Source organism: Ursus americanus, chromosome 24, assembly GCF_024610735.1.
Source record: "Ursus americanus isolate L20-20 chromosome 24, mUrsAme1.1.p, whole genome shotgun sequence".
NCBI lineage: Eukaryota > Metazoa > Chordata > Mammalia > Carnivora > Ursidae > Ursus > Ursus americanus.
The window spans coordinates 44,957,795-44,976,803 of NC_142150.1; positions in this window are offsets into that span (position 1 = coordinate 44,957,795).

The window sequence follows — 19,009 nt, forward strand, 5'->3', positions numbered from 1 at the left end:
TTCATCCTGTTTGGTGTTCTCTGCCCTTTTTGCTTGTGTGTACTGTCTGTCATTAATTTTGAAAAGTTCTCTGCTATTATTACTTCAAATATTTGTCTGCTCTGTTCTCTCTTCTTTTTCTAATATTCTAGTTACACAGTTCTTATACATTCTGTTCTTTTTACATTTCTTTTTTCTCTTTGCTTTTTATTTTGGGATGTTTCTATTGCCTGATCTCCATGTTCAGATTCCTCCCTAGGCTTTGCTGCATCTACTGAGGAGCCCATAGAAGGCACTCTTCATTTTGATTACTGTGGTTTTGCTTCTAGCACTTTTTTTTTGATTGGCTCTTAGAGTTGGCATTACCCATCTGCTTTTACATGTTGTCTACTTTTTCCATCAGAGCCCTTAACATATTAATCATAGTTACTTTAAATTCCCTGGCAGGTGATTCTAACATCTCTGTCATATCTGATAATTGCTTTGTCTTTTCAGACGGTGATATTCTTGCTTCTGGCCCAATCCTACAACTCTGCTCTTTTCTTTCACACCTGGCTTACAAGTCCATGTCCCCCTGAGACCTTCTGCCGGCATTCTAGAAAACTGACCAAGACCCCTGGCCCAATACAGTGCTGACATGGTTTATTTCGCTTTCTTTTCTAGTAAATGAAAAAAAAATCAGACAAATAAAAAACACCAGCCCCTTCTGCTTTATGAAGAATGAGTTTGATGTCACTTCTTTTGTCTGCAGCAAATTCAAAGGGGTCACAGTCTGCATCCAAACATGCAGAAAATACTGTGTGCCAGGCACCTGTACTCCCCACAGCCATCCCAGGAAGCAATCTCCACCATCGCCCCCTTTCTCCCAAACTAGAGTACAGCACAGGCCACCCTGACTAACTTGCTCAAGTCTCACAGCTGGTACTGAGTTGGGCTTCAGCCTGGAGCCCTGCACCCTTACCTACGAGAGGGGATGAAGTGGCTGCTAGGAGGACAGCCCAGCTGCCCTTCTGAATTGTCACCTCACCCTTGCCTCATGTTTCGTCACAGCTCTGGCCAAAACAAGGGAGGAAACCAGGGCGTCTCCAACCATCTGAAATCACACAGCTGCCTACTCAGCCCTGGAATGGCACTGCAAGAAAACATCTTTCTTTATTCCCTAAGCCTGGCTCTGTGCATGGAAGTGTTCAACACATATTAATATCCAAAAACTGTGCCTCGACATACGTTGGGAAGTACACAATAAATGCCATGACGGTACTGTTAATCACAGGAAGGCTGGATGCTCGGCACAAGCCAGCCACACGTTAACCCGTGATGCAACTAGACGGACATGTGAGCCCCTCTCTCCACCTGGGCTCTGAGCTCCCCGAGGGCAGGGATAGTCTCTGAGGACAAGGACAGTCCCCAAGGGCAAGGATGGTCCCCAAGAAGAGGAACAGTCCACACGCATGTGCTCTCCTGTTTCTCTGGTGCTGCCCTCCTTTATTCCATAGAAGTGATCCCCAAACAAAACATGTGAGGAGAACCATGAAATCGTCAGGAATCCTTACACCAGTTTTCAGAGTAGTTGTGCCGGGAAACTAACACCAGAAGCCAGGATTTCAAGAGTTTGGGGTTTATGTGCCTGCACGCCCCCTCTCCCAGCCCATGGTCCCCCCATGTAGCAGGCCTGCTCACCTCTCTCCTTTGCTTATAAGGGGGCTTGAATGAGATGGTGACGCAGAAGCCCAATGCCTTGGTCAGCTCTGGCCGCTGGAACACCGGGGGCTCGGATTTATCATCAGACATCTGTCTGTCACGATTCTGGGGGTGGAAGTCCCAGGTTAAGGCGTCGGCTGATTTGGTTTCCAGTGAAGGCCCTCTTCCTGGCTTGCAGGTGGCGACCTTCTTGCTTCAGCCTCATGTGGCCTTTCTGTGAGCATGCAAGGGGTCAGGGGAGAGAGACAGACAGACAGATGGGCAGAGACAGAGAGAGAGAGTGAGCTGCATCTGTGGTGTCTCTCTTTTGAAGGACCCTCGCCCTGTCTGATCAGGGCCCCACCCTACAACCTCATTGAACTTATTTTCTTCCTTCCCCCAAAAGTAGCCACACTGGGGGTCAGGGCTTCAACATATGAATCTGGGGGACACAGGCATCCTTCATAAACCTAGTGGTCAGTGCACATGGTGGCTCTTGCGCACTGATGACAGGTGGGCTGGGGGGTGGAGGGGGGTCTTGTCCCTGCAGAGGTCCACGTGAAAGGGCAGCACAAGAGATCGGAATCTTCCACTCTCCACCTGGTCTGGGGAACGCCAGTGTTCACCCGGCCTCAGTTCCTCTATCCTTAAAGCAGGGTTTCTACCATCTCCCCATCACGGGGGCCCCTGGGGACAGGCTGTGTGCTGAGCGGCCATGAGCACCCACGTCAGGTCAACCTGAGCACAGGGACAGTAGTGGACAAGGGGGTGGCGTGCACAGGGAGGCGTAGGGCCTGAGGCCCTCACTTCCAACCTCCGATGGGACCGCCGGTAGGGTGACCTGGTTGCTGTGGACAATTTTTGGAAGAGAATTTTCCCCCTTCCCATCTATGGACCACCTGCTGCGGCAAATGACAGCCGCTCTGGGAGAAATTACATCTACTGTGAAAGCTCATCACAGCGACAGGGCCGGAAGCACTGAGCGGCTGCTAGGGGACCACGCTTGTAACCAGCTGTCACGTGAGCCGGGCCACAGACTGGATGGGTGACATGGGTGACTGCTGTCCAGTTAGGCTCAGGAGCAAAGCCTCTGGGATGATGTACCTGTTTCTGGGCCTAACTAGCTGCTTTGCGGGGCGTGCTGGCTCTCACCTGCTGGAGGAGAGTCCCGGGCTGGAAAGGGGGGCCGCTGGGCCTGCTCCCCGAGCTCTGCCTCTGCTCCCGCTGCTTGGCCCACACCCCACTTGCCCAGAGGTCCCTGTGCCCCGAGGCCTGGGTCCCCACCCAAGGTGAAGGTGCCCTTCCTGCTTTCCCAACACAGCGTCTCTGGATGCAGAACTGTCCAGAAGCCACCAGCTCCTGGGGAAGGCCTCCCGGCCGGGGGTCTAAAGATGGAGCATGGGGAGCGCCTGGGTGGCACAGCGGTTAAGCGTCTGCCTTTGGCTCAGGGCGTGATCCCAGCATTATGGGATCGAGCCCCACATCAGGCTCCTCCGCTATGAGCCTGCTTCTTCCTCTCCCACTCCCCCTGCTTGTGTTCCTTCTCTCACTGGCTGTCTCTATCTCTGTCGAATAAATAAATAAAATCTTTAAAAAAATAAATAAATAAAAAATAAAGATGGAGCATGGGCTTGGATTCTTCCTACTGGACCAGACATTCCCTGGGCGGGTTGAGCAGCAGAAATATGGCCTTTTTATGACCTGTCACTCTGTCCGTTCACAGCAGGTCCAAACCTTACCCCAGAAGCATGGGTACCCCAGAAATCCCATCTTTGAGCCCGACCTCCTGTCTGGGGTGCAGGGGCCTGTCGGGGTACCTCCTTCCCCATTGCCCCCTCCACCTCCACCCCGTCCCCGGTCATGCCGCTGGGGGTGCTGCGGCCCCACTGCAGCTCGCGAGGTGCTCCAGGCAGGCCTCTGGGAAGCCCAGGATGGAGGGTCCAACCACCACAACCCTGGCTTCTTCCCCATCTGGGGAGCTGTGCCCCTCCCCTCTCACCCCACCCCTGCAGGGGTCACCTGGCGTTATCTCTTTCTCTCAAAAACAGCTTCCCACCGTGGTTCCTGGTTCCTGCCCTGAGCTGGGGAATGCAAAGGGTCTGGGCTGATCAAGGCCAAGAGGAGGGCAGACGGGCGTGAAAAAGCAGAGGCAAACCGACACCGAGCTGCGTACTGTGCAGAAACAGCAGGTGAACATTTACTTTCCCTGCTTGTCCGTCTACCATCTGTAACAGCACACGATGTTCCGGGAGAACGTCCCATCCTTGCCCGGCCCAGACCCTGCCTTAGGCGTCCACGAAAGTGGTCAAATGACATGGCAGCTCTCATCCGACCCAGATGTGTGGCTGGAGTGCAGGCACGGGAGGTGAATCCTGGGGGCCCCGAGGCTGAGAAGAGCCAGTGAGGGGCCGGTCACAGGAGGGCACGGGCAGGACTCCACCTGCCCAGCCGGGAGGCTGCACCTGAAGGGCCAAGGCCAGGGCTGCCCTGTCCACCGCCCCATCGACCACTGGCAGGCAGAGCCCGAGGGATGAGGGCGGCCAGGGCAGGGTCAGAGAAGTCTGGAGAAAGGACTGTGCGGCTGGAACGTGGAATCGATCTCCCTGAGCCTGGAATGGGCCTGCAGGGAGAGATGTGCAGAAGCCTAGTGCAGAGCCGCCGTGCACGGGGAGTAAACAGCAGAGCTAATTCACAGCCCTGGGGCCCCCGGCTGCCCCGCTGCTCCCCTGGCCTGTGAGTGGGGCTGTGAGCCTCCTGCCTTGGGCTCTGGGCGCCGGCCGTTGCCGGGACTCAGCCGGACGAGCGCATGGCTCCCCTTCCAGAGGGGCCACTTTGGGCCACGCTCCTCCCACACGGTCAGCAGCCTCCGTCCGGTGCCTCCAGTGGGGCGCACAGAAGTGGCCACCATCCAGGACCCTGCCTAAGCCTCGGGGACGCAGAGTGGGCCCGTGGTTGATGGAGCCCGCCTGAGCCGGGTTTGCGGTGTGCGGGGCAAGAGAGGGGCGGGCAGGGGGACAGAGTGTAGGAGTCGCCTGGGGCGGCCGCAACAGATGACCATGAACCAGGCAGCTTAAAACAACAGAAAGTAAGTCTTCTATGGTTCCGCCAGCCAGAGTCTGAGACCACGGTGTCACCCGGCCACGCTCCCTCTGGCGGCTCTAAGGGAGGGTTTCCTGCATCTTCCAGCTCCTGGCGGCTCACGTGCTCCCAGGCTGTGGCCACGTCCCCTGCCTCTGCCTCCGTGGTCACATGGCTCCTCGGTGTCTGTGTCTCCGATCTCCCCCTCCTTTCTCTTGTAAGGACACAGTCATTGGATTTAGGGCCCCCCACCCCCAGCCCTGGACAATCCAGGGTGGTCTATAGGGTATAGAGACATCCTGGGTGTAATCACACCTGCGAAGACCCCTTTCCCAAGAAGTCTCTGCCCACAGGATCCAGAGGGAGGGACGTGGACACGTCCTGGGCCGCCGTCGGGCCGACTTCCCCATGACCCCTCGACTGGCCCCTGAACGCTTTGCGGCCCCGGCCCCTCGCCCTGCTCCCGTCTGCTCTTCTCTGCTGAGGTTGTAAGGACCCCGAATGCTGACGCCTCCCCCCCTCCCACTCTGCACCCCCACCCCACGTGGTGTTTCCAGAGGTTTCCACATCTGTGGACCTGAGGAGGCCGTGCTCAGGGCGTTCCCTGATTGTCCCCAAATGGAGCTCTGGGCTGAGACTGTGGCTCACCCCCCACCAAGAGCCATGTTCCTCACTCAGCTTCCTCCTCCGTCCCCACCAAATCCCAGACCGACCCACCGAGGGACCTCTCCCTCTGTCTTGTCTCCTCTGCAGTCGTCTCTGCAGAGCGGCTGTCACATGACGCTTAATACCCAGATTAGATTCACTGCCTTCCCTCCTCAAAATCTTCAGGAAGCTTCGGCCTCTCTAGGAATCTAGTCCAAATTCCTTACTGTGCCTGTCAGGCCCTGTGGGATCCTCTCTCCCTGCTGTGAAGGGTCTTGTCTTCCCCCAACACTGAAACTCCTGCCTCCTGGCAGTGCTGCACACAGCCCAGCCTCAGGGCCTTTGCACGGATGTCCTGCCCCAAGTGCGGCGCTCCCCACCTCTGCCGGCCCCTTGCTACTCAGGCCCCCCTCAAGGTGCCTCACCAGAGAGCCCTCCGGCCTCCCCATCAGGACATCGCAGATGGAACGCTTCTCCCTGACTGCCGCTGCCTGGCACAGCTGCCTCGGCCCCTTCCTTGGGTCAGTGCAGTCCCCTGCACCCACAGAGGCTCTTTGTGACACAGCTCCCAATGTGACCCTTTAACAGGTTGGTCACATCACTTAGAGCTCCTCGTTTCTTCCTGAGTAAGAGCCAGGATGCTGACAAAGGCCCCCCAGCCCCCCACCCTGGTGTGCCCTCCCTGACCTTATCTCCTTGTGCACCCCAACTCGCACAGCCCCAGCCACCCCCACCTCCTTGCCCATCCCGAACCTTCCCAAACATGCTTAGAGTCTTTGCATGGGCTGTTCCTTCTGCCTGAAATGCTCTTCCCCACACCACCACACATCCTGTGCTCATACGGCACCTTCTCCAAGAAGCCTTCCCTGACCACTCTGCTGAAATGTGCCCCCTGCCCCCTGACACACACTTCAGGACCCCTGATTCTGCTCTCCTGTCTTAGCTTGGGCTGCTATAGACGGGGTGACTTATACACGACAGCGTGCAAGGTGTCACGTGGCCGGTTCCTGGTTGCTGACCGCTACCCTCCGGCTGCGTCCTTATGTGGCAGAGAGCAGAGGGGGGAGGTAGCGCTCTCATGACTTTCCGAGGGCACTGATCCCATCATGGGGCCCGCGCTCCCTCCTCTGACCTGAAACACCTCCCAGCGGCCCCACCTCCAAACACTGTCCCACTGGGGGCAGGGCTTCGGCAGAGGAGCTCTGGGGGGACACAGACATCCTGTCCCCTGCACCTCTCTGTTCCAGGCTTATCACTTTCTGACAATTTACCTATTTCTTAGGTAACTTACCTATCAGGTTTATTTTTAGGGAAGGGACCTTCGTCCCTTTGAACCCCGATGTGCTCCAGGCTGTGCTGCCCACCCTGCCTGCAGCTCCGGCCTCCAGCACACGGGGCCCAGCGCCCCTGGGCTGCACACAGAGCCTGGAGGCTCCACGGGAGGGCCACCTGGGCTCTCGCTCCTCAAGCAGAGACGGATGGAACCCCTGACCTGTGATCCGATTTTATGCTAACGCACATTTTCTGTTTCCCGGGAAGAGGGTCAGCTCCTTCCATCAGATTTTGCAGAAGCCCTCGGAGCCCAAACACCTGAAAGCACTGCGGAGAGAAGCGGCCCCTAACAGCTCACGAGCACCTGCCGCGCCAGGCCAGAGCTGTGAGATTTCCTTCGCAGGGTCTCTGTTTCTATCTGCAACTTCTTTGACGCACAGAAAGCTGTGCCTAATTCACATGCACAAGTGGGTTTGGAGGTGAGTCCATACCCCCGAGACCATCACCCCGATCTACTCCATGAACCTGTCCGTCACCTCCAGAGCCTCCTGCAGCCCTCTTAACTGTCATTGCTGTTGTCACTGCTTGTGATAAGAACACTGAACACGAGATCTACCCCCTTAGCAGCCTCGGAAGGACAGACATTGGTTTGTTGACAGCGGGCCCTGCCCCCGGTCAGCACATCTCCAGGACTTAGTCATCCTGCAGAAACGGCAATCTCTGCCTTTGGGCTAATTCCTCCTGGTTCCCTCAGCTCTTGGATGCTGTCTGTGATAAAGATGAGGCCGGCGGGGGCTCGGGGCAGACCCGGGGCCAGCAGGCTGGGACGGCTACAGAGAGGTCTCAGCTCAGGGGCTAGGACAGTTTCCCTAGGACCAGGGGTCCTGGGGCGCACTCCCTCAGAGCCCACTGGGGAGGCCAGGGAAGGGCTTGGGGGGTGCCCAGAAGTGAAGGGAAACAGCAAGCTTGCCAGGGCCGCCACGCGGCTGCAGGGAAGGTGGGTGGCACATACTCCCGGAGCGCCAGAAGTTGGTGGGCGGGGCTGGTGAGAGGAGAGTCTCTGTGCGGGCACAGGCGGGGCAGCAGTGCGGGGCCAGAGACAGCCTGCTCTGCACACCTCGGCAGGCTCTCCCTCTCTGACCCGGCTCCCCGCCTGCAGGAGGCGTGACCAGGCTCACATCCATTCTAAGTCTTGGAAAGAGTCCTTGGGCTTCACTGGGAAGCCCTTTCCGGAAAGGGGATGGAACGTGGGGCTCCAGGTGTAGACCCGGGTGCCGGCCTGCGGCTGAGCTTGTCAGCTGATTTCGGCTCCACCTCGGCCCGGGAACCAGGGAGCTGCGTCTTCGCCACCTGTGCCCTGGAAGGACCCAGAAGTCTCCATATGCTGTGCAAATCCTGGGGCTCCCCTCCAGCCGTCATGCCAGACAGCCCATCCTGCTACTCACCCCCCACGCTGGAAACCCCGTGAAGCAAGGGGGCAGAGGGGCTCCCCAATCTCCAGGGGTTCACTGCCCTGTGGGGTCCTGGGCCAGAGCCAGGGCTGACAGCACCCTGTGCTTGTTGGTCGTTGCAGCCGGAGCGGGGGCCAGGGCAGCAAATGGGACCATCTAGTGCTTCCCTGGACTCTTAGCCCGCATTAAGGACATTAAAAGCACTGCGGCTTGATCCTGAAGATAGAGCCACAAAATTGCAGCTGAAATGAGATGGGAAAAGATGGGCCAGCGCTTCTCTTTTCTCTAATCTCCTTAGTCAAGCTCAATTTGGTGTCCAAACACGCCCGAGGCAAACGCTACATTTTGCCAAAGAGATTTAGAAGGGCAAGGTAGGAGATTATGCAATTTCCCATTCGGAAGCATCTGCATAAATCTGCATATCATATGCATTATTACAATGGATCATAAGTTGTATAATCAACTCAAAGCAATCGGTTTTTGTCTTACAGTGTTTTTAGTCATTTCCTACAGATGACAGGAATCCCATTACCTGGTAGCTCCACAGGGGATTACCCTGACGACAAGCTGGCGAACTCCTTCAGGAAGCGGAGTCCCTTGAATCTGGGATTCAAGGTGGGCAGGGGTCTCCACACCAACAAGAATACTTTCCGAGGGTCTGCGCCACGCACTTTCTTGCTGGGAGTGAAGAGCTGGGTGAGCAGTCAGCACCACGAGGGACGCTGGCTTGGTTAGCCCCTCGGTGCCTGGTACCGGAATCTGTGAAATGGGCACAGTTTCACCATGTGCTTCCGTTCTCCCTCGGGTTGCTATGCAAACTACCGGGGTCATCAGTCAGGATTTCCTCACAGGAAATAAGTATCACTCTAGATTTAGATTTTAACGCAAGGGATTTGGGTCAGCTGTGGCTGCAAGGCCTGGACTCGGCCTTTAAGACAGGCTGTCAGGAGCAGTTCAGAGCCGGGGAGGTGGCCAATCAGGAGGCTGTCCTTGGAAGCACGGATTTCCAGAACCTTCAGCTAATGCCACCTGCACAGCCACGTGTCGACACCAGTGAAGCCGGGGGTCAGACTGCAGGAGCCCCACAGCCCCACGCCCCGCCCACCAGCAGACGCATGCGCAGTCCGAGGCTCACGCAGGTGTATAATTAGAGTATGCTAATTTGCATACATCCCTGATTTGCATTCAGAACGCCAACTGCAGGAGCACCTGGGAAATGTAGTTTGTAGCTTTCTGGTCTCTGCAAACACAGGAATCCTCCCCAGAAGGCAGCTAGAACAGCAAGTACGAATGCACCAGGCCAACCACGCCTGGGGAGCGGGCACTGCCCAGACCATGAAGGGGTCATGGCAGTTCTGCTCCCTCCAGCTCTGAGAGCTTTGGACGGATGGCATTTCCTTGTACCACGCCTGCTCTCCGGTACTGGAGCCACCCTGTGCAGGGTGATGGGCAAGCCGGGCTCTGCCATCAGACCTGGGCTCACTTTTGGACCCCACCTTTGCTGGCCCTGTGCCAGGGCAAGTTACCTGAGACCCTCCGCTCTGATGGGGTGGGCCCGGGAATGTCTCTCCAGAGGGCCTTCTAGTGGGAGGCCTGGAGGAGGCAATGCTCAAGTCACCTCTCCCAGGGCTGCACGCAATGAGTGCTCAGTACATGGGAACGATGGTGGACAGAGGGAAAGGAGGGCCTGGGGGTCTGGGGATCAGCATGGCACTGGACAAAGTGCTGGTCTGGAAGCGGGAGGCCTGATTTTTGGGCCTTTCAGAGTTATTCTGAAAGAAGTTTCTTCCCCGCTCCTCCCCGCTGTGAGACAGCCACCGGATCCCATGGCTAAAAGCCCTCCCAGCAGGATGGCCTTTGCACCAGGCAGAGAGGCGGAGAGCCAGGCTGGACCCCCGGGAGCACCTCGTCCATCTCTGCCGGGCTGACCTGTGTGCAGAGGACGCCACTTCCAGCCCCAGCTGGGCTGCCCACGCTGAGCAGGGCCCGGATGCTAGCGATATCCTGCCAGCTGGATGGGCCGTGGCCCCAGGAGTCCCCTCCCGCTGGCCCTGCGGGCCGTTGGTCTGTATCGGGCCCATTAGCCAGCCCTCTCTTGTGGTCCCGTCTCCCTCCCATCTCACATCCGCTGCCCAGCAGGACAAATGCAGGCAGGTCCCAGGGAGGGTTCTACCTGGGGGTCTGTCCTCAGCTGGGGGTGGTGGGAGCTCTTTGCAGTTCTCCAGAAGCTTGTCAGAGGGTCCTCATTTGGAAGTGGCTGTGAGAAGCCGTCTGCACCAAAGCCCAGCCGGGGCACGAATCCCCATGCCCAGCCGCGTCCCCTGCTGCAGGACCCTCCCCCCCGCCCCCCGCAGTGGGGGACTCACTGCTTCCCTAGGCCCCTCATTCTGTGGCAACCCGACCACTGGCAGGGACAGGACCACCTCCTCAGTCCCACGGACTGTGGACACATGGTGGCTGAGCTGCCTCCATGACTTACGGGCCACTTCAGTACTAGAAGCTTCTTCACACGGAGAGGCCCTGGTGGTCCTGAGTGGGGACGGAGCCTGAGCCCGATGGCACTACGCGCGATGGCTGCAGGATGTGGACAAGTTTCGGAAGCTCTCCACTCAGGGGGAGGACGCGACCAACAGCGCAGGGGGTCGCCAGCCTTCCAGGGTTCGGTGTGCCCAGCCGTCCCCCCAGAGCCACACGTGGTCAGTGCTCGGCTGCCTGGGTTGCTCTTACACTGAACTGGACCTCCAGCCTGTGGCTGGGGCCTCCTCAGGCATGCAGTCCAGGCCTGTTCACTCTTCTGTGACTGAGGACCATTTTCCAGAGAACCCAGTTATCACGCTCCCCTGAGCCAATTCTTCCCCAGGCTCAAGGGTCCCTGCCTTCCTTGTTCCTGAAGCCACTTTTTCTGCGTCCATTGCTAACACTCTGCCTCCTCTCCAGGGTTTGGTGCTGGGAAGGGAACATCTTCACTGTGTTCCAAACTCCAAGCCCAGAGTTCAGCTGGGCTCTTACCTCCCTTGTCCTGGACATAATACTCCTGTTAATGCAGCCCAGGTTCGGGGTGGACTCGCGCCGTGGCTGATGGCCCAGAGTTTGGCGTCAATCCCATGCAGAAAGGTGAGAGCTCCGCCTCCCCAGCGAGAAGGATGCAGGCTCGCTCTCTGCTGGCGGTGTCGACGCAGTGCCCAGCCTTCCGTCCTCCTGAGCTGGGGGCCTCTGGCTGGGGGAGCCCACCGCCCTGGCGGGCTGGATGTCCTGCATGTCCTGGGCAGAGCTCAGGCTAAGCAGGGGCCTCTGGGGAAGAGGGCAAGGAGTGAGAGAGGAGGTGGGGGAGGGCTGCATCTGGCATCTGGCTGCCCGCTAGGGGTGGGCACAGTGAGCAGGCGAGTGTTTGTCTGCTAAGCCACCAGCTCAGCCCTCTGGGAGGCAGGGACCCCGTTGAGTTTAACAGAGTAGCCCTTGCAAACCCTCGCTGTTCCAGACCCCAAATAGAACCTGGAAGTTGGAGGACAGGCCTGGAACCTTCTGTTCTGTGTCAGGAACCACCAGCAGCAGCTGGAAGACAGCCCCAGGGAAAACGTTACTATTTGCCAACCTAAAGATCTCACTGCGTTTGCCAGGTGTAGGGGACAGAGAAGTGTGGCTGTCTGCGGAAATGTGATGGTGTGAGCCGAGGCCCCGAGGTCCTTCTCGATAACTTCCATTCATGTTTCTGGGAAAACGACAGAGGAAATACTGGACATCCAAATGGGAAAAACGAATTCCGAGCAAGGTGCACATCCGGGGACACAGCAGTGAAATGGCAGCGCATGGTGACAAGCCCCTTCTTGGGTGTTTCCCTCAGGAATCTCCATCTGTGGGGTAAGCATCAGCCATCCAGACTGGACGGTCTGGGCAATGAAGGCGGCACCATCCATAAGGAGGCCGGGGCAACAGGTGCACGGCGGGGACCGTCCAGGCAGACGGGAACACATGGCTGCCGGCTTGTCTGTGCGGCCCACGGGTTTGCAGAGATGATGAGACACCCGACCAGAAGAGGGAGGACTTACAGTGTCACTGTGGGGGCTGACGCTTCTTTGCGGCTCACTCATTCCGCGGGTAGCGCTGCTGGAGGCACTCTCCAGTTGGAGCTCTGGCTTGGCGGCACTGGGGGGCTGGAGGGAGCAGACCCCGTGGCCCCCCAGCCCACCCAGGAGCCAGGGTTACTGTGGGAGAGCAGGTGGAAGGGACAGGATGCGGGTTCAGACTCGGGCTAGCCCGGACTCACTTTAGTTTTTCAGCCCGCAGCTCCCAGGGGAGCACAGAAGACAGTTGCTTGTGGTGCAATTTTTCTCCACTCGCGCCCAAGACCCTCGCCTTCCTACCTTCTGGGAGCTGGGCACAGGCACGTGGCCTGATCCAGCCAATCTGGTGTTCTTGTCCTGAACCACTCGACCTATCAGGTGCACCTGCCCAGAATCACGTGGCCAATCAGATGTGACTGTCCGGACCTTTTTAGCCAACCTGATGCACCGCCCCTGAACTCCCAGCCAATCAGATGCATCTGCCCTGAATTATTCGGCCAACCAGTGTGCCCTGACCTGGGCAGCCTGCCGGGGTCCTGGCTGGGACATCAGGCACTCAGGGGTCCTGCTGCAGCCACCTCACCTGACCAGTTCTGCCACCCCGGCTTTGAAGCAGCCTTCCCCTCCCTTCTGGCAGTGCGGCCTGCTGCCCTTTGTTTTAATTTTTCTTTCTTTCAAAGATTTTATTTATCTATTGGAAAGAAAGTGAGTGGGAGGGAGAGGGAGAGACTGAGCGCACAGAGTCCAATGTGGGGCTCGATCCCATGACCAGGAGATCTCACCTGAGCCGAAACCAAGAGTCAGACGTTTAACGACTGAGCCCCCCAAAAGTCCCTGCCCTTGATTTTTCTGATCAATTTCTATTCTGCTCATACTAGTCAGAATCCCTTTTCCTCTTGCTTACAACTCAAGAACCTTGGGAGGTTTGCTGTCTGAGTTTGAGTAATGCTGGCCATTGTCTGAGCCTTGCGCGGTGATCTTCAGAGTGGGACCAGAGTCCCCGCCCCGCAGGGTTTGGTGAAGACCTGCGCTTTTTGCGAAGTCCCGCCCACAGCACCCCGGAGCCCGGCGGAAGCTACCCGGCTCAACACGAGCTGGTTAGACTACTTATTAAATTGGTCTCCTCCTTTCTGTGAAGAGCTTAACATTTGCAGAAACAAAAAGTCAACCTTCAGAAACAATATGTCAAACGCGTTAAGCTCCCCCGTGGAGAGCTTCGCTCCCCAGGCAGGGTTACCGGGTAAAGTGCAGGACAGCCAATTACGTTGAAATCTCTTTTAAAAACGCATGAAGTATGTCCCATGCAATATTCAGGACATGCTTATACTAAAAACTAGTGGTTGTTTCCCGGAGATTCCAACGTCCCCAGTGTCCCATCCTTCTGGGACCACCCGCACCTTGGCCTCCTCTGAATCTTCGCAAGGATACATTTGCTGCGCTTTGGGGGAGATCTGCTGACAGCCAGATGGCTTTTATGCGATGCATCCCTGAAAGCCTTTGCCTTCGCTCCAGACCTTATTAAGATGAGCCATTTCTCCAGCGGCGAAGAGCACCCACGCACACAGCCGTGCTCCGAAATCGATGTGGTCTCAATAACGAGATTGCAAACGTTGTCACGTACTCCATCATCAGGAGCCTGCGATGAAACATAAACACCCTTCTGGGTCATTAGGGCTCATTTTCGCGTTCCAAAGAGCCTGTTTCTCGGTGCCTCTGCTCCTTCCTGCCTGTGACCTAGCACCGCTCAGCCCAGACCCATTATGCACGTACTTACTCTGCCCGAGCGAGCGGCTGCCCGCACAGACATTTTCCAAAGAGGAAACACGTTTGCCTGGTAAGTCTCAACATCCTACTTTCCCTTCAGGCAGACATGGAAGCTTCTTGGTTCCTTTTTTTTTTTTTTTTTTAAAGATTTTATTTATTTATTTGAGAGAGAGCACGCACAAGCAGGGGGAGCAGCAGAGGCAGAGGGAGAAGCAGACTCCCCGCTGAGCAGGGAGCCAGACTCAGGACTCGATCCCAGGACCCTGAGATCATGACCTGAGCCGAAGGCAGACGCTTCACCGACTGAGCCACCCAAGCTCCCGCTTCTTCTTAGTTCTAATGCATCACCCAGAGAGGCGGAAGGGAGACGGTTTCCCAAATGTGCGGCCTGAACACGCTCTCCCTGGGAAATGTGGTGCACGGAGGGTACAGCCTGGTGGCTGCCGCATGGGTCAGCTGTAGCCAAGGGGGGTCAGAAGGTACCCCAGCTTGTGCTTCCTCCTGACTCACTAACGGATCTCCAGCTGTGCCTCAGGCCATTCCTGCATCAGGCACTGGGATCTTAAAGGAGTCTATGTCCTCTTCCTCGGGATCTGGGGAAGCATCGTGGCCACTACCTGTTGGCTACAGAGGCAAAGCAGCCACATTTAAAGGCCATGCCTGGGACCGAGGCTGTCCTGGAGCACGATTTGGGCTCATTACTCGAATTGCCCACTGAGCTCTGTGAGTAAATCCTGTATGTAAATGATCATTCCAAAAACGAGTCCCCAGTGTAGCTGACTTTAAAGTTGCCAAAACGGCTGCCGGCTTCCCAATATGAGCCATTCTTTCACTGGTCCACTCGGGGACATTTGCTGTGCACCTGCCGAGCCCTCTATGCCAGGTGCTGGGACTGCCGCTGTGACAGAGCGTGGGACAGAGAGGGCCCCCCCCCGAGCAGCTGGGTCTGGTGGAGGGCGGCCCGCCAGAGCAGACGGTCTACGTGACCTGTGGCGGATGTGGCCACTGTTATGAACCGGCAGCTCCAGGGGTGCCTGTGACAGGTGCTCCGGTCGGAACCCTGAGTTATCTGCATGTTCCCTCCTCCTGCCCCCTTCACGCAGCCTCCATGAGGCCTCCTGAGTCTCTTCTTAAAACATAGACGTGATCTGTCCATGTTTCTCCATGTCCACTGTCAAGTCTGTCCTGGGTATCGGCAACAATCTGACAGGTCTCCCTGGTTCCTCTTCACCAGACATGCTCTCCTTACAACGGCCAGAGTGATCTTTGAACATATGACCCGGATCGTGTCCCGTCTCTCCTTAAAACACAGTGGAGGGGCACCCGGGGGGCTCAGTCAGTGGAGCATCCGTCCAACTCTTGGTTTCAGCTCAGGTCATGATCTCAGGGTCATGGGATCGAGCCCTGTGACGGGCTCCACACTCAGCAGGGAGTCTGCTTGGGATTCTCTCGCCCTCTGCCCCTCCCCTGATTCTCTCTCTTAAATAAGTAAATAAATCTTTAAAAAAACCACCAGTGGCTTCCCATTTCGAGCAGATAAGATCCAGCCTCCTTGCCTGGGTGTACAAGCCTTACAGGCTTTGGCCGGGCCTCTCATCCCGCCCTCGAGGGTATTCTTCTCACCATATCGCCATGGGCTCCAGCCTGTCGCATGGTCTTCTGTTCTGCAAAGAAATCACACTCATCCCTACCTCAGGGCCTTTGTGCAGGCTGTTCTCTCCACCTGGTGCTCTTTCCTGCCCTTCAAATACCTGGCTCCCTTGTCTAATAGGTCTCAGCCAAATGACCACTTCCTCCAAGAGATGAGCTGTTCCCTAAAAGCATCACCTGACTTAGGTGTGTCTATTTTATTTACCTGTTTGTTAACCTGTCCTTCACTGGTGCACATTCTATCCGACCTCTGCCACGCTGTCTGGCGTGCAGCGGGTGTTCCATGTATAGGCCTGCCCTAGTGGTAGAATGAGGGAGCATGGAAGTTTCCGGTGGAAGCTGTGTCTAAGCCGACACCAGCAGGTGGGGTGCACGTTCCAGGAGGAAGCAACAGTCTTTGCCAAATCACAGATGAGGGAAATGACGTTGGGACATTCAGGAATTGGGAAGGTGACTGGCATGCAGGGCGTAGGACACAGGGCCAGTCCTTCAGATGTGGCTTGAGAGGCAGGTGGGCCATACCAGGCAGGGCCCGTATGCCCCACTCTGAATTCCAGCCTTTGTCCAAAAAGCAGTGGAGAGACACCAAAGACTTTATGGAAGGGAGAGATATAACCCACTTTGCACTTTACAAAGGCTGGCTGTGTGCAGAATGGAGGGGAGGGTAGTGAGCGTGGGGGCCAGCAGAGCAGCTGGGGGTCCTGCAGCCTCCAGGTATGAGCAGGTGCTCGCACAAGACGTCCTGGACTCAAGGTCTGCCCTGTGTGGGGCGGGGGGCAGAGGCCGGCCCAGGAAGACTTGGGGAGGGCGGGAAGTCAAGGATAACTCCCGGTCTCCATCATCCACAGCCAGGACGAGCGTGCTCTTACTTCCACTGGGAATGGGGGCTGCAGCGTGGTGAACGTGGGGTGCGCGTGCAGGGAGGGCCCGGACTTAGCTTGGGACATGTGAACTTGGAGATGCCCTTCAGAAATCACCATGGAGACCTGAGGGTTTGGTTGCATACTGTGATAATGTCACAAGGAATCTCGGAGCTGGAAGAGTCCAGAGCATTCAGGCTGACAGCCACGTGGGAGCTCAAGGTCAAGCTGCTACTGACTGCTAGGGGTAAGCTGTGTCCACCAAATTCCTCTGTTAAGGCCCCAGCCCTCAGGACCTCAGGATGTGGCTGCATCTGCAGCTGGTGCCTTTACAGAGGGTCATCGGGGGGGCCCCGATCCAGAGTGACTGGGGTCCTTACAAGAAGAGGACATTAGGACACAGACACACACGGAGGGATGACCCTGTGAGGACACAGGGAGAGCACGGCTGTCCACACACAAGGAGAGAGGCCTCAGGAGGACCCTGCCTGCCCGCGCCTGCGTCTCGGGCTTCCAGCCTTCAGGACTGGGGACAGTGACTCTCTGCTGTGTGAGACCCGCCCATGGGACTGTGTCGTGGCCGCCCCAGCTGACTGATACACTGATCCTGAACCACAAGGAGACAGAGAAAGACAGGGAGGAAGAGAGAGAGAGGCAGAGAAGCCCCAACCACCCTCTCTCAGCCATGCTTCTTGAAGAGCCGGCCGCATTCTCGAGTCCCACGACCTCCCTTCCCAGTCTTTTGGCTTTTCCTTTGGGATTCTGTCCCTGGCATTCCTAGCCCTGTGTGCTCACCCTCCTCCCCTTGCCCCCGTGCTCAGGCTCTGCGGTGGGCTCCTGGCCCCATCGGCGGTCACCACGCTGTTGTTCCTGCTGCTGCCCTCTGGCTCCGGACCCTCGCAGGGCAGGGACTTCACGCAGGTGTGGAGGCTCAGGGGGCCCATCTCCAGCCGGTTTCTCCCTTTCAAACCCAGGGTCCAGCCCCCCCCCCCCCGCCCTTCAAAGTCCCAAAACCAACACGCTCGCACCCAACCTGGCATGTCCTCTCCCCCAGCACTCTGCACCACTCCCTATTTCAGGGACCGTGTCACTGAGGACCCATGATGGAACCTGGGGGGACCCATTCTCCTCTCTCCAGTTGACTTCTGTGTCCTTTGATCCACCAGCTCCTTCTGCAGAGCTGGGGTTGGCATCCTGTCCTGCATCGAGCCAGAGGCTGGACCTGAGTCTGTACCCAAGCCCCATGTCTCAGCCGTCCCGGCTCCCTGCGCCCAAGCCCCATGTCTCAGCCATCCCTTCTCCCTGCACCCGAGACCCACCCCTGAGCCCTATACCTCCACCAGTATCTGCTGCACGCCACTGGGTTGCCCCTCCAGGGGCTTTAGCTTGGGATCTGGGGGACCCTGAGTTTGCTGCCAGTCAGAGTCATGTGGCTTTGGGCACACCCGTCAACCCCAGCCTTCTCTCCTACAGGACACGTGGAACATACTGTCCGGCTTACAGAACACAGCGAGCCCAGCCCGGTGCCTGGTGCTTGCTGCCCTGTTAAAGCTGCTTGCCCTCCCCCCTCCCTCCCCCCTCTCCCTTCTCTGTCCCCTGTGGCCTCCCCGCCCCCAGTCTGGAGGCTCACTCTGTCCTGATGGGCAGAAGCTCCAGCCCGTGCTGGGCTCAGTGCTGCGGGCACATTTTTCTGGAGGAAGCCACAACCCGCTCCAGGCCGGGGGGAAGGAGTCCAGTGTCCACCCATCCTTGAGCAGGCCAAACCCGCTCATTGTCCCCCTCGCCCAGCCGAGTGCCCCTGAGTGCTCCCCAGGGCATGAGAAGCCATTTCCAGAGGGTGCCCAGGGTCCCGAACCTCTGCTATCAGGGAAGAGGGTCTGCACTACCTTCCCAACCAGGCAGCCGGGGCTGAGAAGTCCAGTTAACAGAGAGCAGGCGGCAGCCGCTGACGCACGGCTGGACGGCTGCCCCCTCCACAACCTCCTAGTCAGGGTGCCTGCGAAGGGCACAGGGATGCTGTGATTTAAGGAAGGGAACGCGGCGGCCCTGAGCTGTTCGCCTGAGAAGTTAGCGCAGGAAACCGCCACAAGTCATCAGCAGAGTGGACAGATGCTGTCTGCTGTGACCTGGGGAGGGGGAGCCGGGGCCACGGGGGGTGCTGCCCGACAGAGTCCCTCGACCTGCAGAGAGGGGCACACACGGGTCTCAGCCCCCATATGCATACTGAGAGCTTGCGGAGGGGCCTGGCTCTCTGTGGCTCCAGGTGTGGTCTGCAGACCAGCAGCCCAGCATCGCCTGGAGGGGCCCGAGGGGCCAAACGCCAGGCCCTGCCTGGGGAACAGCACACAGCCTCTGGCCAGCGTGACCCAGAAGTGAACAACAGAGCGAATGACATCATTCTGCTCCTCCAGCAGTGAGTATTCGGGCGGACGAGAACGCCGGCTGGCTGTGGGGGTGCGGAGGGAGGAAAGGTTCACATGGCCGGCGTGTTGATGACTAGGATACGGCCCCTGCTGCAGGAGGGCTCGAGGGTTAATTGGCTTATAACTGTGACTGCCACGATTTCCCA